Source organism: Bos grunniens, chromosome 14, assembly GCF_055505025.1.
Source record: "Bos grunniens cultivar Pamir isolate PY7600 chromosome 14, Bosgru_T2T1.0, whole genome shotgun sequence".
Lineage (NCBI taxonomy): Eukaryota > Metazoa > Chordata > Mammalia > Artiodactyla > Bovidae > Bos > Bos grunniens.
The window spans coordinates 84,237,164-84,256,995 of record NC_141178.1 but is presented as its reverse complement, the minus strand read 5'-3'; the positions used below and the strand labels follow the sequence as shown (position 1 = coordinate 84,256,995).

At 41.7% G+C, this 19,832-nt stretch overlaps 1 long non-coding RNA gene across 1 annotated transcript in view; it reads left to right on the top strand.

Annotated features, from left to right (window-relative positions):
* The first annotated feature begins 4 nt into the window (after window positions 1-4).
* The window catches only part of LOC147359914 (uncharacterized), a 24,888-nt gene continuing 5,060 nt past the window's right edge, over window positions 5-19,832 (top strand). Inside the window, exon 1 of the long non-coding RNA XR_015141335.1 lies at window positions 5-257. This is a non-coding gene — a long non-coding RNA (uncharacterized LOC147359914). The remainder of the gene's footprint in view (window positions 258-19,832) is intronic.

The window sequence follows — 19,832 nt, the reverse complement described above, 5'->3', positions numbered from 1 at the left end:
GGTCATGTGACCATACTCTCCAGGATACGTGCAAGCTGCTCACCCTGTGTCAGGGGTAGAGATAGTGTGATGCCCCCAGAGCAGGGCTGAGAGTCCAGTCCATGTGTCCGTGTGCTCAGTGTCCTGGGACGTGCCTGCACATCCTCTCTACACACCGCTTTGTCCTCTGCAGACAAAATATTCATGACACACCTCTTCCTTTCCCAAGCGCTGTTTCACACACCCACATTCAAGGGAGCAAGACTTCCTGTTTGAAGGTAGGTTTGGAGATCCTCTCTTAACCTCTGGACTTGTTTCTTGTATTGCTACCACTGCTACTGTTAAGTCACTTCAGTCGTGTCTGACTCTGTGCGACCCCATAGACGGCAGCCCACCAGGCTCCCCCGTCCCTGGGATTCTCCAGGCAAGAACACTGGAGTGGGGTGCCATTGCCTTCTCCAGTTTCTTATATTGTTCGAATAATTTATTCAGTCTAAAAACCCCCACAAGCACCACCATATGCTTGCTGCTTTGCCTATTCAGGATTCTTAGCTGTTCTGACAGAGAAGGCAATGGCAACCCACTCCAGTACTCTTGCCTGGAAAGTCCCATGGGCAGAGGAGCCTTGTAGGCTGCAGTCCATGGGGTTGCAGAGAGTCGGAGAGGACTGAGCGACTTCCCTTTCACTTTTCTCTTTCATGCATTGGAGAAGGAAATGGCAACCCACTCCAGTGTTCTTGCCTGGAGAATCCCAGGGACAGGGGAGCCTGGTGGGTCTATGGGGTCACACAGAGTCCGACATGACTGAAGCGACTTAGCAGCAGCAGCTGTTCTGAGGGCATGGCCCAGGGGCCTCCCAAAGGGAATGAATTTTGTCCAAGGAAGCACCTGAGAGGCTGAATCACTGAATCACTTTGCTGTACACCTTAAACAAACAAATTATTGCAAATCAACAATACCTCAATTTAAAGAAAAGATATTCCCTCATCAAAAATTGTTCAAAATTTTGTAAAGTTTTTCCTTCAATTGTTGGTTTTTAGTATGTGCCTAATTGGTTTGGTGGTGTTTTGTGAGGTAGGGATCCAACTTACCTTCCCACATGGATACCACATTGTCCCAATGGGACGATTCCTTTGTACTTGAATAATTGAATATTTTTTACTTTAATAATGGAAATTATTAAATTAAATTATTGAGTTAATTTAATTATTAAATATTAAATTATTTATTGTATTAATATTATAAAGTAATTTATTATATTGATTACATTAACTGTTAACTATTAAATTGATTTATTTAAATTAATATTTAATTTATTTTAATTTAAATAATATTTCAATTATTGTGCTTGATTTATTCATATTTTCTATTTGTTCCTGGTTCAGTCTTTAGAAGATTGTACTTTTCTAAGAATTTGTCCTTTTGTTCCAGGATATCCATTTTATTGTCATGCAGTTATTTCTAATTGTCTCTTATGACCCTTTGTCTTTCTGTGTGGTCTGTTGTAACATCTCCTTTGTCATTTCAAGTTGCTTTGAGTCTTCTCCTTGTTTTTCTTGATGAGTCCGGCTAATGATTTGTCAATTTTGTTTATGTTCTCCAAGACGTATCTTATTGTTCTATTGATCTTTGCTCGTGTTTCCTTCATTTCCATTTATTTCTGCTCTGATCTTTATGATTTCTTTCCTTCTGCTCACTTTGGAGGTTTTGTGGCCATTTTCCTCTTTTTCTAGGTTCTTTAGGTGTTAGATTAGGTTGTTTATTTGATGTTCTTTTCATTTCTTGAGGTAGGCTTCTTGTATTGCTATAAACTTCCCTCTTAGCATTGATTTATTGCATCACATAGGTTTTGGGTTATCATTTATTCATTGCCATTTGTTTTTAGGTATTTTTAAATTTCCTCTTTGATTTCTTCAGTGACCTGTTTGATTTCTCCATGTGTTTGTGTTTTTTACAAATTTTCCTATAAATGATCCTTAATCATGTATCAGTGTGATCAGAAAAGATTCTTGCTGTGATTTCAGTTTCTTAAAATTTGCAAGGCTTGATTTGCGACCCAAGACGTGATCCATTTCAGAGAGTGTTTCATGTGCACTTGAGAAAAAAAAAAAAATGTATTCTGCTGTTTGGTGATGGAATATGCTAAAGATATCAATAAGGTCCATCTAGTCTAATGTGTGATTTAAGGCTTATGTTTCTATATTAATTTTCTTTGTGGATGATCTGTCCATTGGTATAAGTGGGGTGTTAAAGTCCCCTAGTATTATTTTCTTACTGTCGATTCCCTGTTTTTTGGTTATTTGTATTTGTCTTACGTATTTAGGTGCTCCTGTGTTGGATGCGTGTGTATTATTATTGCAATATCCTCTTCCTGGATCGATCTCTTTATCATTATGTAGTGTCCTTCCTTGTCTCTTGTAATAGTATTTATTTAAAAGTCTGTTTTATCTGAGATGAGAATTGCTACTCCAGCTTTCTTTTGATTTCCATTTGCATGGGATACCTTTTTTCCAGGCCCTCAGTTTTAGTCTGTGTGTGTCCCTAGGTCTGAGGTGCATGTATTATCGACAACATTTATATGGGGCTTGTTTTTGTTTCCATTCAGCCAGTCTGTGTTTCAGTTGGACCATTTTATCCATTTATAGGTAAGGTAATTATTGCTATGCATGATACTATTATATACTTTATTATTCTGTTTTTTTCCATGTCTATTCACTCCCTTCTATTTCCTGCCTAGAGAGCATCCTTTAATATTTGTTTTGTAAAGCTACTTTGGTGGTGCTGAATTTTTTAACTTTTGCTTATTTGTAAAGGTACTGAGTTCTTTGAATCTGAGTGAGGTCATAGCTGGTTGGAGTAGTCTTGCTGGTAAGTTTTTCCCTTTCATAACTTTAAGTATATCATGCCACACCCTTCTGGCCTGCAGCGTTTCTTCAGAAAGATCAGCTGTTAAACTTATGGGGATTCCCTTGTTCTTTGCTGCTTTTCCCTTTCTGCTTTTAATATTTTCTCTTTTTGCTAAGTTTTTCTTAGTTTGATTAGTATATGTCTTGGCATGTTTCTCCTTTGGTTTACTCTGTGTTGGACTCTCTGTGCTTCTTGGACCTGGGTGTGGTTCCTTCAACAATATAGGGAAATTTTCAGTCATTGTTTCTTCAAGGGAGAGTTTATCTTTCTCTCTTCTCCTTGAATTCCTATAATGTGAATGTTAGTATGTTTGATATTATCCACCAAATGCCTTAAACTATCCTCAATTTTTTGGCTTATTTTCTTCTTTTTGGTGCTCAGATCGGGTGATTTCCACTACTCTGTATTTCTTTGTCTTTTTTTAAATATAAATGTATTTATTTTAAGTGGAGGCTAATTACTTTACAGTACGGTAGTGGTTCTGCTCTACATTGACATGAATCCGCCACGGGTGCACATGTGCTCCCCATCCTGAGGCCCCGCCCCCTCCCTCTGGGTCAGCCCAGTGCACCGGCACTGCTCTGTATGTCAGCTTACTGATCTGTCCTCTGAATCATCCAATCTCTTGACTCATCTGCTGTATTTTTCATGTCAGTTATTGTATTCTTCCATTATAATCAGTTCTTTTTTATACTTATTGCCTGTTTGTGGAGTTCTCACTCTGTTCTTTCATGCTTCCCCTGATACAAGTAAATATCTTTTATTCGTTTATTTAATGGGTCCACTGGGGCTTGCTGTGTCATTGGCTTTCTCTAGTTGCATAGAGTGGGGGCTGCACTCAGTTATGGTGCGTGGGCTTCCCATCATTCTGTCTTCTCTTGTGGAGCACAGGCTCTAGGGTACATGAGTTCAACAGCTGTGACATGCAGCTTTACTTGCCCCACAGCCTGGGATCTTAGTTCCCAGACCACGGGTTGAACCCTTGTTGCCTACATTGTCTGAAAAATCTTAACAAATGAACCAGCAGGGAAGACCCAGTAAATATCTTTATGACCCTTACTTTGCAGTCATTTGATGTAGATTATTTATCTCCATCTTGTTTAGTTCTTTTTCTGAGTTTATGTCTTAGCTGTTCATTTAGCATAGATTCTTTGTCTCTTTATTTTGCCTTTTTGTTTCTATGCATTAATATTAGGTAGATGAACTATGTCTGAATAAGTGGATTTTTGTAGAGTGTCTCCTATGCGGCCCAAAGGAACAGTTCCCCCAGGTCACCAGAGACAGGAAATCCAGGGTGTCTCCTGTGTAGGCTGAGTTTGGTGTTCTGTTAGATGTGCATGCGTTGCTTTGGGCATGCTGGTGGGTCTGGCTGGCCCCCAGTGCAGCTGAATGTAAGCCCCACCTCAACAGTTGCAGGTGTAGTTCTGGCTGGAGCTGACCTGAAGTGGGAATCAACTTGAGGGGATGCAAGTCACAGCTGAGTCCACCCACCGTGAATGGTAGGAAAGGAGGCGATTGTGTGGGAATCCAGGCCCTTGAGGGCAAAGCCATTTTGGAGGAGCGTTGTGGGCATGGCTGGGCTGGATATGTCTGTTCCACAGGGAACACAGAGACATAGCAGGGCAAGCAGTGCTAGCAAGGTAAGTGAGGAATGTCAGAAAAGTCTCCTTCTAGCACTGGGACAGCTGGGTACAGGGAAGATTTTTTTAAATGTCAAGTGATTTCATCCCTGGATAAAGTTTCAAGAAATCCTTGCCCCTTTGGCACGTGTCCTAAAATTAGTATATAATTCTCTTTCCCATGTGACCTGTGGCTACATTGAGCGTCATTACTGACAACATTCAGCGTCAGTAAGTTTGGCACTAACCTATTAAGCATGGGGTCTTGGCTTACCACAGCCCCCAGCTCTCTCCCAGACGTAGCTCTGCTGGTTTCAAATCAAGATATGGGGGCTTGTCTTCCTCATTCAGGTCACCAGGGCTCAGGTGCTCAGCATGTCCTCCCAGGGAAGATACCAAGTTGGTAATGTCCCCTCCTAATTCTGGGTTACCCATCAGGAGTATGGGTCCTGACTAGACTCTATCTCTCCCTTCCAATGCATCTCCATATTGTTTTTTCTTTACAACCTTAGTTGTGGAAGAGCTACTCTGCTAATTTTCAAGTTGGCATCTGGGTTCTCCATGTGAGGAAGCTCTCAGAATAAAATAGAGTAAGTGTCTCAAAAAGTGCTGTTTCAGTTTCTGTGGAAGCTGTCTCCTTGCGTAAGTCAGTGGTTCTCCAAGTGTCATCACTGGACCAGCCGTGTTAGCATCACCTGGGAAGTGGTTAAAACTGGAGTTTCCTAAGGTCCACCCTCATCTACTGTATGAGACGCTCTGAATCATTCCTCCTAGCCATACACATGCTCAATACTAAATTAACCTGAAACACATCTTCCCCAAGGTTCTGGGCCCACCGTGCCCCTTAGCTTTAACCAGGTACTACTGTTTTGCAATTCTGAGGAAATTTAGGAATTTGGGGGGGGGCATGTTTCACCACTCTCTCTTGGAAGATACTAAGGAATATCTAATAAGTTGGACACGATACTTCTCTCTCGTCACCCATTGTGAGAGTTCTTAGTACATAAAGTAAAAATAAAGAACAATTTGATTGGTAAAGAAAATCCTACAGCATGTTGGAAAGGTGCAGATGCTGCATTAAGATCAAGGTCTTGTACAAGGTTCATGGGAGTACAGGATGTACAGATAGTTTGTTACCTTCATGGAAAAGAAACAAGGGTGGAGCAGAGTAGCCACTGGGCTTCAGTGACCCCCTACTGCTTAGCTGTGCACCTTCCTGCAGGTGTGATCACCACTGAACCCTGGGAAGAGCGCTTCACACCTTGAACTGTGAGGCTCCCCAGCAGGCTGGCCTGTGACCTCCTGGGCACCATCACCTGCTGCTGCTTCCTGAACTGGCCATGTTTTCTCCCTCTGCCTTCATCTCCTCTGCCTTTATCGCCTGGTCTTTTGTGGGGGTGCCAGTACCTTGTGGTCTGTGCTGGGCCAAGGAAGACGCACCTTTGCACTTCTGAACCCTACTGGCCACCTGATGACACGTCATCCTCCCGTGATCGTTAACTCTGGCCCTGATGGGAGAGAGCTGTGTTCACCCACCACTGATGTACTCTCTTTTAGCTAAAGAAGGAATCCATTCTAATCATGCTTTTTAGGTGGCTGGATTTACCAAACAGAAATACACGAATCCCAGTTAAATTTGAATTTTAGGGAAACAATGAAAACTTTTTTTTTTCTTTTGTTTAGTAGAAGTCCATCTCCTGCAATACTTGGGATGTACTTATACTAAAAATTATTCACTGAAAACCAAATTTAACTAGATGTCTTGTGTTTTACCTGACAGGCTTACTCCCAAGGTAAAGGGGTTCCCATTTTAGCTTCCCATCCTAGGAGTGGCACTTTGTCTTAGAAAGGAATGTATTTAGTCATCAAAATAAGGTCAGACTTACCTGCACGCCAGCCATGACTTGTGACATATTGATCACATGTTGAAATGATAATACTTTTTGTTTACTGGATTAAAATATAATTTGAAAATTAATTTCATCTGCTTCTTTATGTTTTTAAATGTGGTTACTAGAAAATTTAAGGTATTATATGGAGCTTGAGTTTGTAGTCCATAGTACACTTCACTGGACAGCTTTGGCCTAGAGCAAAAGCAATGCTGGGGGACCTAACGACCATCGGGCTGGGAGTGGGGCACCCCTCTCCCCAGAAAGAGTTAGACTCTCCCCTTTGGAGTCGTTTGTAGCTGAACTGGTCAGGGGCATATAGATTCCTTGAGTGTAGTTTGTCTTTACAAAGATTTTATTGTTTGAATTTTTCAGTTCTGACCAAATCTTGGTGGTTTTTGATTGACGAGAGACCAAACAGGCCTGGAGTGCATTTCCTGTTAAGTATATTTATAGCAGGGTGCTTCCTAGGTGACTCTGGTGGTATAGAACCCATCTGCCAATTTAGGACGCACAGAAGACTAGGGATAAAAGTTTGATCCCTAGGTCAGGAAGATCGCCTGGAGGAGGGCAAGACAACCCACTCCAGTATTGTTGCATGGAGAATCCCATGGACAGAGAATCCTGGTGGGCTACAGTCCATAGGGATGCACTGAGTCGGACATGCCTGAAATGACTGAGCACACATGTGTATTTGCAGTTGAATTATGACAGCAGATTGTGACACATGGGAAGAAGCAAGATGGGTGTGGAAAGGGGGTGATTTGGGAAAGGGTCTGGTTTCTGGAAGCTGTACCGTGTTGTCCTTTTTACTCCTCTTTTTCTTCTTTTGGTTTTATGATTGCATACTGGTGGTGGCAAGACAACACTGACTGCATTTGCTAGAAGCAGATGTCCCCATTAATTTAGATTTTAGAGACTGAAAATTAAGGAGGATGCATTATGCAATATGAAAGAAGGAAATGAAAATTTCTTTGGCAACATTCAAACTCTGAATATCTCCTGAGTTGGGTTCGTGGAGGTGGAAGTCTTTTTATATATGTCTTATATAAGATATAAGACAATATCTTAGGATCATAGTTTAGTTGTAGGACTACAATTCTCCTTGATCATTCACTGCTTTCCTCTCCCTACCCCCTAACCTTCTGAAATTCTTGGAAAGTCAAGAAACAGTAGTGAGAGCAAAGCAAATAAAAATTCAAGAGCTTTCAGAGGCCAAGGGCTTGGTCTCTGGTCAAATAACCTGACCTTTACTCAGTTCCATTTACAATCTCTCTTCTGGGAAGGCTTGGACGGTAAAAGAATCTGCCTGCAATGCAGGAGACGTGGGTTCGATCCCTGGGTTGGGAAGATCCCCTACTCCAGTATTCTTGCCTGGAAAATCCCCATGGATAGAGGAGCATGGAAGGGCACAGTTCATGAGGTCGCAAAGAGTCAGACATGACTGAGCAACTAAGCATAGCACATGCCAAGCACAGCAACTCGGAGAACCTACTCTTGCTGCAGGATCCACCTTCTGTCCACTTCCACTTTTCCCTCCAGGTTTCACTACCTGCTGATCATGTTGCCACAGTGTCCCTCATAGGTGTCTTGTCACCAGTTTGAGGATATGACCTCCAAGATGTCAGGCCAGTGGGAAGTTGATGCCACATACCTTAGCAGCTGGCAGTCTGGCACATCTGGTGATAATTTCATTAAGCTCAGCCCTCCCCCACCCTAGGTCTTCTTGTTGGCATTGTTGTTAATTTGAGGATTTTTATAGGACACGTGTGACACATGGCTCTTCAGTAAGAGGAGCTGATAGCCTTGGCTGGCAGAATGAGGCATGGCGCTGTGTGCCAAGTTCCATTTTCTGAGAAGGAGAACACCTCAATTTCATGAGGCCTTGAGCTCTCAGACCCAAAGGAGAGAAACCAAGGGTGTAGAAGGTTGACAGGCACTGACTGGAAATCTGTGTGAGAAGGTGTTACTGCTGGCTGTGTCCTGTGTCTCATGCTCAGCGCAGAAAAACTGATGCTTTTGAACTGTGGTGTTGGAGAAGACTCTCGAGTGTCCCTTGGACTACAAGATCCAACCAGTCCATCCTAAAGGAAATCAGTCCTGGGTGTTCGTTGGAAGGACTGATGTTGAAGCTGAAACTCCAACATTTTGGCCACCTGATGCGAAGAGCTGACTCATTTGAAAAGACCCTGATGTTGGGAAACATTGAAGGCTGGAGGAAAAGGGGACCACAGAGGGTGAGATGGTTAGATGGCATCACTGACTCAATGGACATGCTTTGGGTAAACTGCAGGAGTTGGTGATGGACAGGGAGGCCTGGTGTGCTGTGATTCATGGGGTCACAGAGTCAGATTCGACTGAGCGACTGAACTGACTGACTGACCACCACCATCATCGTGCACGGTCACTGGCCCTTGTTCAAGTCCAACAGGTCCAACTCCCCTTATCCCCTGGCAGCCTTATTCTACTTTGTGTTTGCAGTGGACTTATCTGGACATCTCACAGTGGAATCATAGATTATTTGTCCATTACTGTTTAGCTTGTTTCACTTGGCATATGACTTCAAACTTTACTCAATTTGCAACACATGTCAGAATTTCCTTAGTTGTTAAAAATAAATAGCACACAGGCTCACCATCATGTACAGTCAGGGAATTACAAATGAAAATCATGATATATCACACCACACCTCTTAGGACTGCTAAACGCCAAATATAAGATAATACTAATTGCTGGAGGGTGAGGAACAACAGCAATTCCTCATTGCTGGTGGAATGCATGTACAGTCCCCATGAGAGGCAGTCTGGTAGTTTTCCCCAAAGCTCACAGGTTTCACCTTGGGATCCAACAATCATGCTTTCAGTATTTACACAGTTGCTCTGAAATTCTACATCCAAATGCAAACGAGGATGCAGTTTTGCACAGCAGTTCTATTCACAATGGCTACAAACTTGAAGAAATCAGGATATCTTTCAGTAGATGAATGTGCAAGCAAATTGGTGTACACAGATATCAAGGGGACCAGAACACACCACCCCAAATTATGTCTGACATGAGTTAGTTTAGTTTAATTTAAAATAATAATAATAAAAACCTGAGTAGAGGTTGCCCCCTATTTTGTTTTAAATGTGTTCATTTCTTTATGGCCATGCTGTGTCTTCGTTGCTTTGAGAGGCCTTTCTCCAGCTGTGGAGAGCTGGTTCTGCTCTTGTTGCAGAGCGTGGGCTCTAGGTGTGCAGGCTTCAGTAGTTGTGGCGCCTGCATGTAGTAGTTGTGGCTCCCCAGCTCTAGAGCGCTGGCTCAGTAGTTGTGGTGCATGAGCTCAGCTGCTCTGAGGCATGTGGGATACTCCTGGATCAGGGATAGAACCTGTGTCCAGCGCATTAGCAGGCAGATTTTTAGCAGCTAGCTCGCCAGGGAAGACTGAGGTTACCCTTTTGTGAGGTACATTTACATTTATGAGAGAAATCTCCATTTGTAAGGGTGTCCCCCTTTGAACCTAGGAGAGGAATAATTACATCTCAAGGAAGGAACACTTATCAGTGAGGAAGTCAGGACTTAAATCTGCAAACAATCTTCTGTTTATTTACTGTGCTTTGCATGATAACCTGCCATAAATGGCCTCTGCCTTCCCCTCAAGGTCTTTCTTCTGTTTGGGGTTGAAGAGCTATTTATGGTGAAGTCTTTGGTCATTTCAGGGAGGACTCAGTTTTCCTTGGCATCTCCTCTCTATGCAAAAGGTATACATGTTCATTAAACTTCTTTCTCCTGATAATTTGTGTTTAATGATGGAGAAGGAGGGCTCAACCAAGAACCTGGAAGGGGAGAGGGAAATTTATTTTCCTCCTATATACATGCAAAGGAATAACACTCAACAGTGGAAAGGAATGAAACATCAACCTTGAAAGGGATAAATCTTAGATGCACATGGCTAAGTGAAAGAATCCAGTTGAAAAGGCTGCACCCAGTATGACGCCATTGTGACATTCTTGGAAAGGTAAAGCTACATAGATGATAAGCAGATCACGGAGTGGGGAATTGGAAGTGATCGTTTAGGATGGATACCTGTCAATATGCATTTGTCTAAGCCTGTCATTTTATATAGTGCAAAGGGTCGATCAGAATCTATTCAAATGTACTTATTCATTGTATAAGTAAGTCATAGGATGGAATACCAAACACAACAGAATCTCAACATCACTCACTATTCTATCACTATTCAGTTCAGTTCAATTCAGTCGCTCAGTCATGTCTGACTCTTTGTGACCCCATGAATTGTTGGTGGGAATGTAAATTGACATAGCCACTTTGGGGGGCAGTATGTAGGTTCCTTAAAAAACTGAAAAGAGAACTACCATACCACCCAGCAATCCCACTGGGTTTGCTGAGACTACCATAATTCAAAAAGATAGATGCACGCTCATGTTCATTGCAGCCCTATTTACAATAACTAGGACATGAAATCTGGAGAAGGAAATGGCAACCCACTCCAGTACTCTTGCCTGGAAAATCCCATGGATGGAGGAGCCTGGTAGATTACAGTCCATGGGGACAGGAAGAGCCGGACAGGACTGAGTGAGTTCACTTTCAATTTCACTTTCATGCATTGGAGAAGGAAATGGGAACCCACTCCAGTATTCTTGCCTGGAGAATCCCAGGGACGGGGGAACCTGGTGGGCTGCGGTCTATGGGATTGCACAGAATCAGACACGACTGAAGTGACTTAGCAGCAGCAGGACATGGAATCAACCTAAATGTCCATCAACTGCGAAATGGGTAAGGAAGAGTGCTACATGTATACAGTGTAATATTATGTAGGCGTTAAAGGAATGAAAGTGGGTCCTCTGAAGACATGTGGATGGACGGTCAGTCATAAAGTGAAATGAGACAGAAAAACAAAAACATATATTGTATCTTCATATATATATATATATATATATATATCTTCATATATATATATATATATATTTGTATATATGAATTTATACGTTTTTCTGTCTATCTGTAGGCTTCCATAGTAGCTCAGCTGGTAAAGAATCTTCCTGTAATGCCAGAGACCACGGTTCAATTCCTGGGTTGGCAATATCCCCTAAGAAAGGATAAGCTACCCGTTCCACTATTGTTGGGCTTCCCTTGTGGCTCAGAGAGTAAAGAATCTGCCTGCAATGTGGGAAACCTGAGTTTGATCCCTGGTTTGGGAAGACACCCTGGAAAAGGGCATGGCAACCCACTCTAGTATACTTGTGTGGAGAATCCCCTTTGGCAGAGGAGCCTTGCAGGCAACAGAATGAACAGGATTGAGCAGCTAAGCACAGCGTATATGGAAAATGGTGCTGAGGCCCTTATCGCCAGAGCCCACATAGAGGCACAGACACAGAGAAGGACCTTGACGACGCAGCAGGAGAGGGGGGAGGGGCAAACTGAGAGGCCAGCAGGGACATGCATGCCCTGTTAAGATGTACGTTTCCTGTTGTTGCTTTTGTTTGTTTTTAAATTTCCTTTATTTATTTCTAGTAATCCTCAGGTCTTTAACCAGACAGCTAGTGGAGAGCAGCTGTCTAATATACGGAGCTCAGCTTGGTGCTCTCCATTGACCTAAAGAAGAGGAATGAGGGGGTGGGTGGGAAGCTCAAAGGGGAGCAGATATATATGCACATATAAATGATTTACTTCATTGTACAGCAGAGAATAATGTAACATTGTAAAATGACTATGACACAATTTTAAAAAGAGAAAACATATAGGTGGTCCTGGTGCTACGACTCTGCACTCCCAAAGCAGGGAGCCCAGATTGATTCATAGTCAGGGAACTGTATCCCACAAACTGCAACTGAGACCCAGCGTAGCCAAATTGTAAAAAAAACGAAAAATTACGAATGCCACAGACAGCATAAAAAATAAAATAGTATCCATATATTTCTGATAAATGTTATAAAAAATGGGGACATTTCCTTTTCAGGAAAAGCCCTGATGGTTATTAGAAATAAATTAAGGAAATTTAAAAACAAACAAAAAGCAACAACAGAAAACCTATTATGCCAAACAAAAGAAGTCTGACACAAATGCAAACACAAGATCCGGTTTTTATGAAATCCTAGAAAATAGATCTAATCTCTCGAAACCAGCAAATCATTGGCTGCCTGGTGTTGATCAAAATGGTTGGGAAAAGGACAAGAGAAGATTTGTGGTGATGGAAACATTCTGTATCTTGCTTGTGGTGGCTGTACATGGGTGTATTTATCTGTCAGAAAACATAAAACTATACCCTTAAATTTTACTGCATGTGGATTATACTAAGGTCATGAAACGATACTTAACATGGTTTGTCACTAGAGAAATGCAAGTTAAAACCACAATGAGAAACATCTCACATCTAAGATAGCTTCAATGTAAAGATCAGAAACAACAGAATATGACAAGAGTGCACAGGATTAACAAGTGGTGGGAGAACGTGGAGACACTGGAACCCTGTATCTTGCTGGGGAGAATGGAAGATGATGTGGCCACTGTGGAAAAAAATTCACACATTCCTCAAAAAGTTAAAATTGACCTATGAGCTGGCAAAACTGTTAGGGGAAGCACACTAATTGAAACTGCCCACCCTGGCCAGGCACCATAGTAACCATTTGCATGAGTTGTTTTATGACAGGAGATCCTGATAAGGAATACGAAACTAATAAGCCACCACCAACAGGAAGAGTTCGGGAAATGTTAAAAGGAGACACTGTGTGTCCATCCACTTCCCAGAATCCCTCTCGCTAGCATCCATCTTGGCTGAGCGATGCGTGCACCACCAGGAAAGACTCTGAATTAGAATGATTGGCCAAAGACCACCCGGAAACTAATCCCATCACCATAAACCCCAAGACTGCGAGCCACGCGGCAGAGGAGTTCTCCTGGGTTCCCTTACCCTACTGCTCTCCACCCGGGTGCCCTTTCCCAATAAAATCTCTTGATTTGTCAGCACATGTGTCTCCTTGGACAATTCATTTCTGAGTGTTAGACAAGAGCCCAGCTTCGGGCCCTGGAAGGGGTCCTCCTTCCTGAAACAAAACTACTCTAGGTCTAAACCCAAAAGAATTGCCAGTAGGGACTCCAACAGATACTTGTACACGAATATTCATACCAGCACCATTCACAACAGACAAAAGGGAGATGCAACCCAAACGTTCATCCATGGGCAATGGATAAGCAAAATGCATTACAAACACAGTTACCCCTCAAACCACACAGATTTGAACTGCACAGGTCCACTTACACCTGTATTTTTTTCAATAAATATATACTATGGCATGTCCCATGGTTTTTGAATCCACAGACATTAAACCGAGGTTATAGAGGACTCACTGTAAAGTGTACACAGATTTTTGACTACATGGAGGATCTTAATACTTTTTTGCTTTCAGAGAACTAATTTTGTAAAGGGAATGGTGCTCAGAGATATAACTTGATACTTTCATCTCCACCTGCCTACCTCCCATCTTCATTCTGAAGTCTAAGATCTGCCTCAGTATCAGCAGGGCCACAGCCATGACTTTCTGCCTCTACTCTGTTCCTGCAGATGCCCCCCCCACCCCTCCCCCCATAGTAATCACTGCTTATTGTTTCTCAGGCCCAAACAACGATTCCATTCTTGGGTCCTTCCTTCCACCAGTTCCAGACATGAATTGAAGAAAATAAAGTTGATTCTGTCTTTGAGATATATCTAGTTCTGCCCATACATGAGTACTTGCTTTATTACACTACTAGTACCAGTGACTTCCCTGATAGCTCAGATGGTAAAGAATCTGCATGCCATGTAGGAGACCCCAGTTCGATTCCTGGCTTGGGAAGATCCACTAGAGAAGGGATAAGCTACCCACTCCAGTATTCTGGCCTAGAGAATTCCATGGAGTGTACAGTCCAGGTGGCTGAAAAGAGTCAGACACGACTAAGTGACTTTCATTCATTCACTCACTGACTCAGTACCAGTGAGCAGGCAAGTAGATTTAAAGTAAATGCTGCTTAATTAACTGCCCATCTAGATGGAATAAAATCGATCCAACAGAAGTCAGTTCCAAGTGAATAGTGAACCTAAGTGGAAAGGAAAGAAAAACCGGTAGATGACATAGGGGAATATCTTCATGACCTCAGGTAGCCAAAAGTCCAAGGGCAGGAATTTGTGTCTGCTGCATTCATGCCGCATCTCCAGTACAGATGCCCAGTGTTTCCAGAGGGAACATAAAGGAAACTTCAACACCATCTGGAGGAAACTACACACCTGCAAGCACTTGGGTCATTGTGAAGACACACAGTATTCTCAATGATCAGATTGAATGTCATATAAATGTCACTTCTCGTTAGTCTAACATCTAATGCAATCCTAATTAACAGCCATTCAGACTGATTTTCAGGATAAACTGATTCTAAGTTTCACATGAAAAATGAGCAAGAATACCTAGGAAAGCCTGAGGGAAAAAAGCCGGGTCCAGTGATGAGGTGTGATAAGGCCTACCAGGAGATAAGACAGATTTTAAAGCCAGGATTATTATCATTTTTTTTTTGAAGAATCCAGGCAACTACTGTTACAAGTTTCGTTATTGGCTCAGATACCACTACATAAAACACTATTCCGAAGACTCTTGACTTGTTAGGTGCCTCCCGACTCAGAGATCGGGAGGGCCCTGGGAGGCGCAAACGGAGGCGGCGGCGATCGCCTTAAATCAGAAAGTGGTGGATAAGTTTTTAAAGGTTTGCGTAGAGGGGCAGGGGGCTCGCCAGGGCGCCCAGCTGCAGTGCCCTGTAAGCCCCCTCCTTTCTCAGGAGGTAGAGCACAGTCTCCCTCCTTTTCTTCATCAATGGTAGAAAAATATGATCTGCGCAGAAAGTGGAGACCCACCACCATCCACCGCCATAGCCTCCCCCACAGGCTATCTAACAGCCTCATGACGGGGGTCCAGGACATTTCTAATCACATTCCACAGAGCAAAAGCATCTACAGGAACCCTTTTTGGCTCATGTTTCTCTTTCCCTGTTCCGGAGATCTTTTAACTGTTTGGTGACTGAATCTTATGGATGGTCTGGTTGGGGATGTTTCTCTTAAGCTCTTAGGAGCATTTTTAGCTAAAAAAGACCAATCTTTATTAGAATGGTATCGGGCTGCTGCCTCTTTTAAATCTTTTTCATCTTGAGGTGAAGTATATTAATTATAAACAATTAACGAATTGTTTTTATTAATAATTTATAATTATTTACGCATTGTCATAAATAAATATATGTATTTATATAATTGTACATTTTAATTAATTAAAGTAATATACTGTAAATATAAGTATTTACAATAAATTTTTGTAATATTATTTATGTAATGTAAATAATTATAATGTAATTCGTAGCTAATATTAAATATTAATCATATATAATGTATGTGTATATACATAAGTATAATTAATATATATAATATATAATATAATAATGTAATAATAGCATTATGTAATAAATGTAATACATTTATATATTATTAGATTCATAAACATTTATTAATATTAAAATTATATTATTTAATTACAAAATAATAATAATACATTTTAATAAATTAATGTAAGTTATTTATATATTTTATTACTAAATCACATTGGCAATTAATGTAGTGGATTAACCAGATTCATGAGCAGGATCTAAAGAGTCTCTAATCATATTTCATAGAGAAAAGGTGTCAGTGGGGACCTTTTCTGGGCCATGTAAAGTGTAATAAGTTTTTAGGGGCTTCCCTACTTTTTCCCAGATATCTAGGTTAACAGTGCCCTCTTCTGGAAACCAAGGACATTGCTCTTGTACAAATGTAAAAAGGATTGAACATTAGCTTTCTTAAACTTAATTCCTCTTTTGTTTAACAGTTGTAAGATTACTCCTATAAAGAGTTGTCATTCTTTTGACTCACTGTTACCCGTGTCAGAAAATTATCTTTTTTATCTCTTCATCGAAAAGATTTTTACTTCCCACTGTTTTTTACTTTACCTATTTTATGCAGGGGGGTCTGCGGCATCCTGAGTGGGGTCCTAGCTGTTCGAAAAACTGTACAATGGGGGAGACTTACCTTCGGGACCCTGTTTCGGGTGCCACTTAGCGGGGTCCAGCCCCAGTTGGATCCAGGGATTCCCTCAGGAGAACGGTGTCGGCAAATAGAGAAAGTAAAGGAGATAGATAAAAGGGGGGGAAAATAGGCTTAATCTTCCTTGGTTTACACAGAAAGCCAATAAAGTTCCTGACACAGAACTTGTTCTGTTCACAGAGTCCGCAGGCGCCCTCTCAGATGGGGTTAGGACGCAGGGCGCCCTCTCCCTGGTGAAGACGCAGGGCGCCTTCCCGATAGGGTCTTAGAAGCCCAGGCAAAAAGTGAACAGAGAGCCCCTGTGTTTTAAGTAGTCATCCTAAAAAAAGAACAGAGAGGAAAAAAGCATGAAAAGGAAAAAAAAAAAATGACACAGGGAGACCAAGCTCTGATGAAGCCAGGTCTGTAGCTTTATTTTCAAAAGGAGCTTTTATACCCTAAGTTGCATATTTCCAGAAGTGAAAGATACAGAGTTATATAGAGTCAGCTCAACATTACATCAGTTTCACCCTTATCAAAAGCAGGACATTTTTTGTATAGCTTTTTATAAACAAGGGTCTTATGTTGTGCACACCATCTTCTGGCCCTGTGGCCTGTTAACATTTTGTAACTCTTTTTTGATAAAGGTTGGTCGCCCAGAAAACCTGTTTTCCCTTTATCGTTTTAGTCTACAGTCCCCCTCAAGAAACAGAGATACATTCTTATGGAACAAAGGCACAGTGGGTTACAACAAAGAAAGAACTTACTAACTCAAGGGTTTTATGTTGCTAATGCCAAGGCTACTGCTTGTTTTTCTTGCATACCAACTATTTTTGTTAATGTACTCCCAGGCGCACATTGGGTAAAGGACAAGGAAACTCAGCAGCAAACATTGGCTCAACAATGCAGTATTATTTTAATAAAGCTTTTTTATCGCTCAAAGGTTATGCTTGGGGTGTTGTGAACAATCATGTGCATTAGTTGTAAGAATGTGGATAAACCTGCCAAACAAGCTAAAATAGTAACAGAGGGGTTACAGGAAAAATGTTCCTTTCAAGCCCAGGAGACTTAGTAACTATAGCCCTAAGTTGATTTGTTTCAGAAAAAGGTGGTCAGGGATAGCCCCCTGTAAATGTCAAAAAAGTTGGTGAAAAGCATAATATAATAAACAGTAGACACACAGATTTTAGTTTTGGGGTAGATGCTGGAGCAGATCCAGAGAATCCCTTGAGTCCTGTTTCGCCTTTGTCTGTCGGTCCTCTCCACATGACGTTTGTCATGGTTGGGATCTCTCGTGGTGGCTCCTGACATATATCAGAAGCTTTCTCTGTCTCCTTTATACTTTAATAAAACTTTATTACATAAAAAGCTCTGAGCAATCAAGCCTCATCACTGGCACTGGATCGAATTCCTTTCCTCCAGAGGCCAAGTATCCTGGCATCTGTCACAGCTCATCGCAGCAACATTTCAATACTGAAGAGATCCTCCAAGAACTAAGAGTCTTTTAATAGTACAAAGCCATAGATTACAAAATGAAAATACATATGACCCCCCCCCTAATTTGTGCAGCTTCACAGGTGCCACTATGTGGGTCGGGAAGATCCCCTGGAGGAGGGCATGGCAATCCACTCCATTGTTCTTGCCTGGAGAATACCATGGACAGAGGAGCCTGGCAGGCTACAGCACATAGGGTCGCACAGAGTGGGACACGAATGAAGTGACTTTACACTCACGCACCTTAATTTGTCAAGAAATAGCTGGAGTAACAGCAAATTTAGCCTTGGAGTACAGAATGAAGCAGGGCATAGACTAATAGAGTTTTGCCAGGAGAACACGCTGGTCATAGCAAACACCCTCTTCCAACAACACAAGAGAAGACTCTACACATGGACATCACCAGATGGTCAACACCACAATCAGACAGATTATACTCTTTGCAGCCAAAGATAGAGAAGCTCTATACAGTCAGCAAAAACAAGACCGGAAGCTGACTGTGGCTCAGATCATGAACTCTTTATTGCTAAATTCATACTTCTATTGAAGAAAGTCGGGAAAACCACTAGACAATTCAGGTATGACCTAAATCAAATCCCTTACAATTATGTAGTGGAAGTGATAAAAGAGATTCAAAGGAATAAATCTGATAGAATGCCTGAAGAATTATGGGCGGAAGTTGGTGACATTGTACAGGAAACAGTAATCAAGACCATCCCCCCAAAAAAAGAAATGCAAAAAAGGCAAAATGGTTTTCTGAGGAGGCCACACAAATAGCTGTGAAAAGAAGAGAAGCAAAAGGCAAAGGAGAAAAGGAAAGATATACCCATTTGAATGCAGAGTTCCAAAGAATAGCAAGGAGAGATAAGAAAGCCTTCCTCAGTGATCAATCCAAAGAAATAGAGGAAAGCAATAGAATGGGAAAGACTAGAGATCTCTCCAAGAAAATTAGAGACACCAAGGGAACTTTTCCTGCAAAGATAGCACAATAAAGGACAGACATGGTATGGACCTAACAAAAGCAGAAGATATTAAGAAGAGGTGGCAAGAATACACAGAAGAACTGTACAAAAAAGATCTTCACAACCAAGATATTCACGATGGTGTGATCACTCACCTAGAGCCAGACATCCTGGAATGTGAAGTCAAGTGGGCCTTAGGAAGCATCACTACGAACAAAGCTAGTGGACGTGATGGAATTCCAGTTGAGCTATTTCAAATCCTGAAAGATGATGCTGTGAAAGTGCTGAACCCAATATGCCAGCAAATTTGGAAAAACTCAGCAGTGGCCACCGGACTGGAAAAGGTCCGTTTTCATTCCAATCCCAAAGAAAGGCAATGCCAAAGAATGCTCAAACTACTGCACAATTGCATTCATCTCACACGGTAGCAAAGTAATGCTCAAAATTCTCCAAGGCAGGTTTCAGTAGTATGTGAACTATGAACTTCCAGATGTTCAAGCTGGATTTAGAAAAGGCAGAGGAATCAGAGATCAAATTTCCAACATATGTTGGGTCATTGAAAAAGCAAGAGACTTACAGAAAAGCACATACTTCTGCTTAATTGACTACACCAGAGCCTTTGACTGTGTGTATCACAAAAAAACGGTGGAAAATTCATCAAGAGATGGGAATACCAGACCACCTGACCTGCCTCCTAAGAAATTTGTATGCAGGTCAAGAAGCAACAGTTAGAACTGGATATGGAACAACAGACTGGTTCAAAATCAGGAAAGGAGTAAGTCAAGGCTGTATATTATCGTCCTCCTTATTTAACTTATATCCAGAGTACATCATGAGAAATGCTGGACTGGATGAAGAAAAAGCTAGAATCAAGATTATCAGGAGAAATATCAATAACCTCAGATATGCAGAT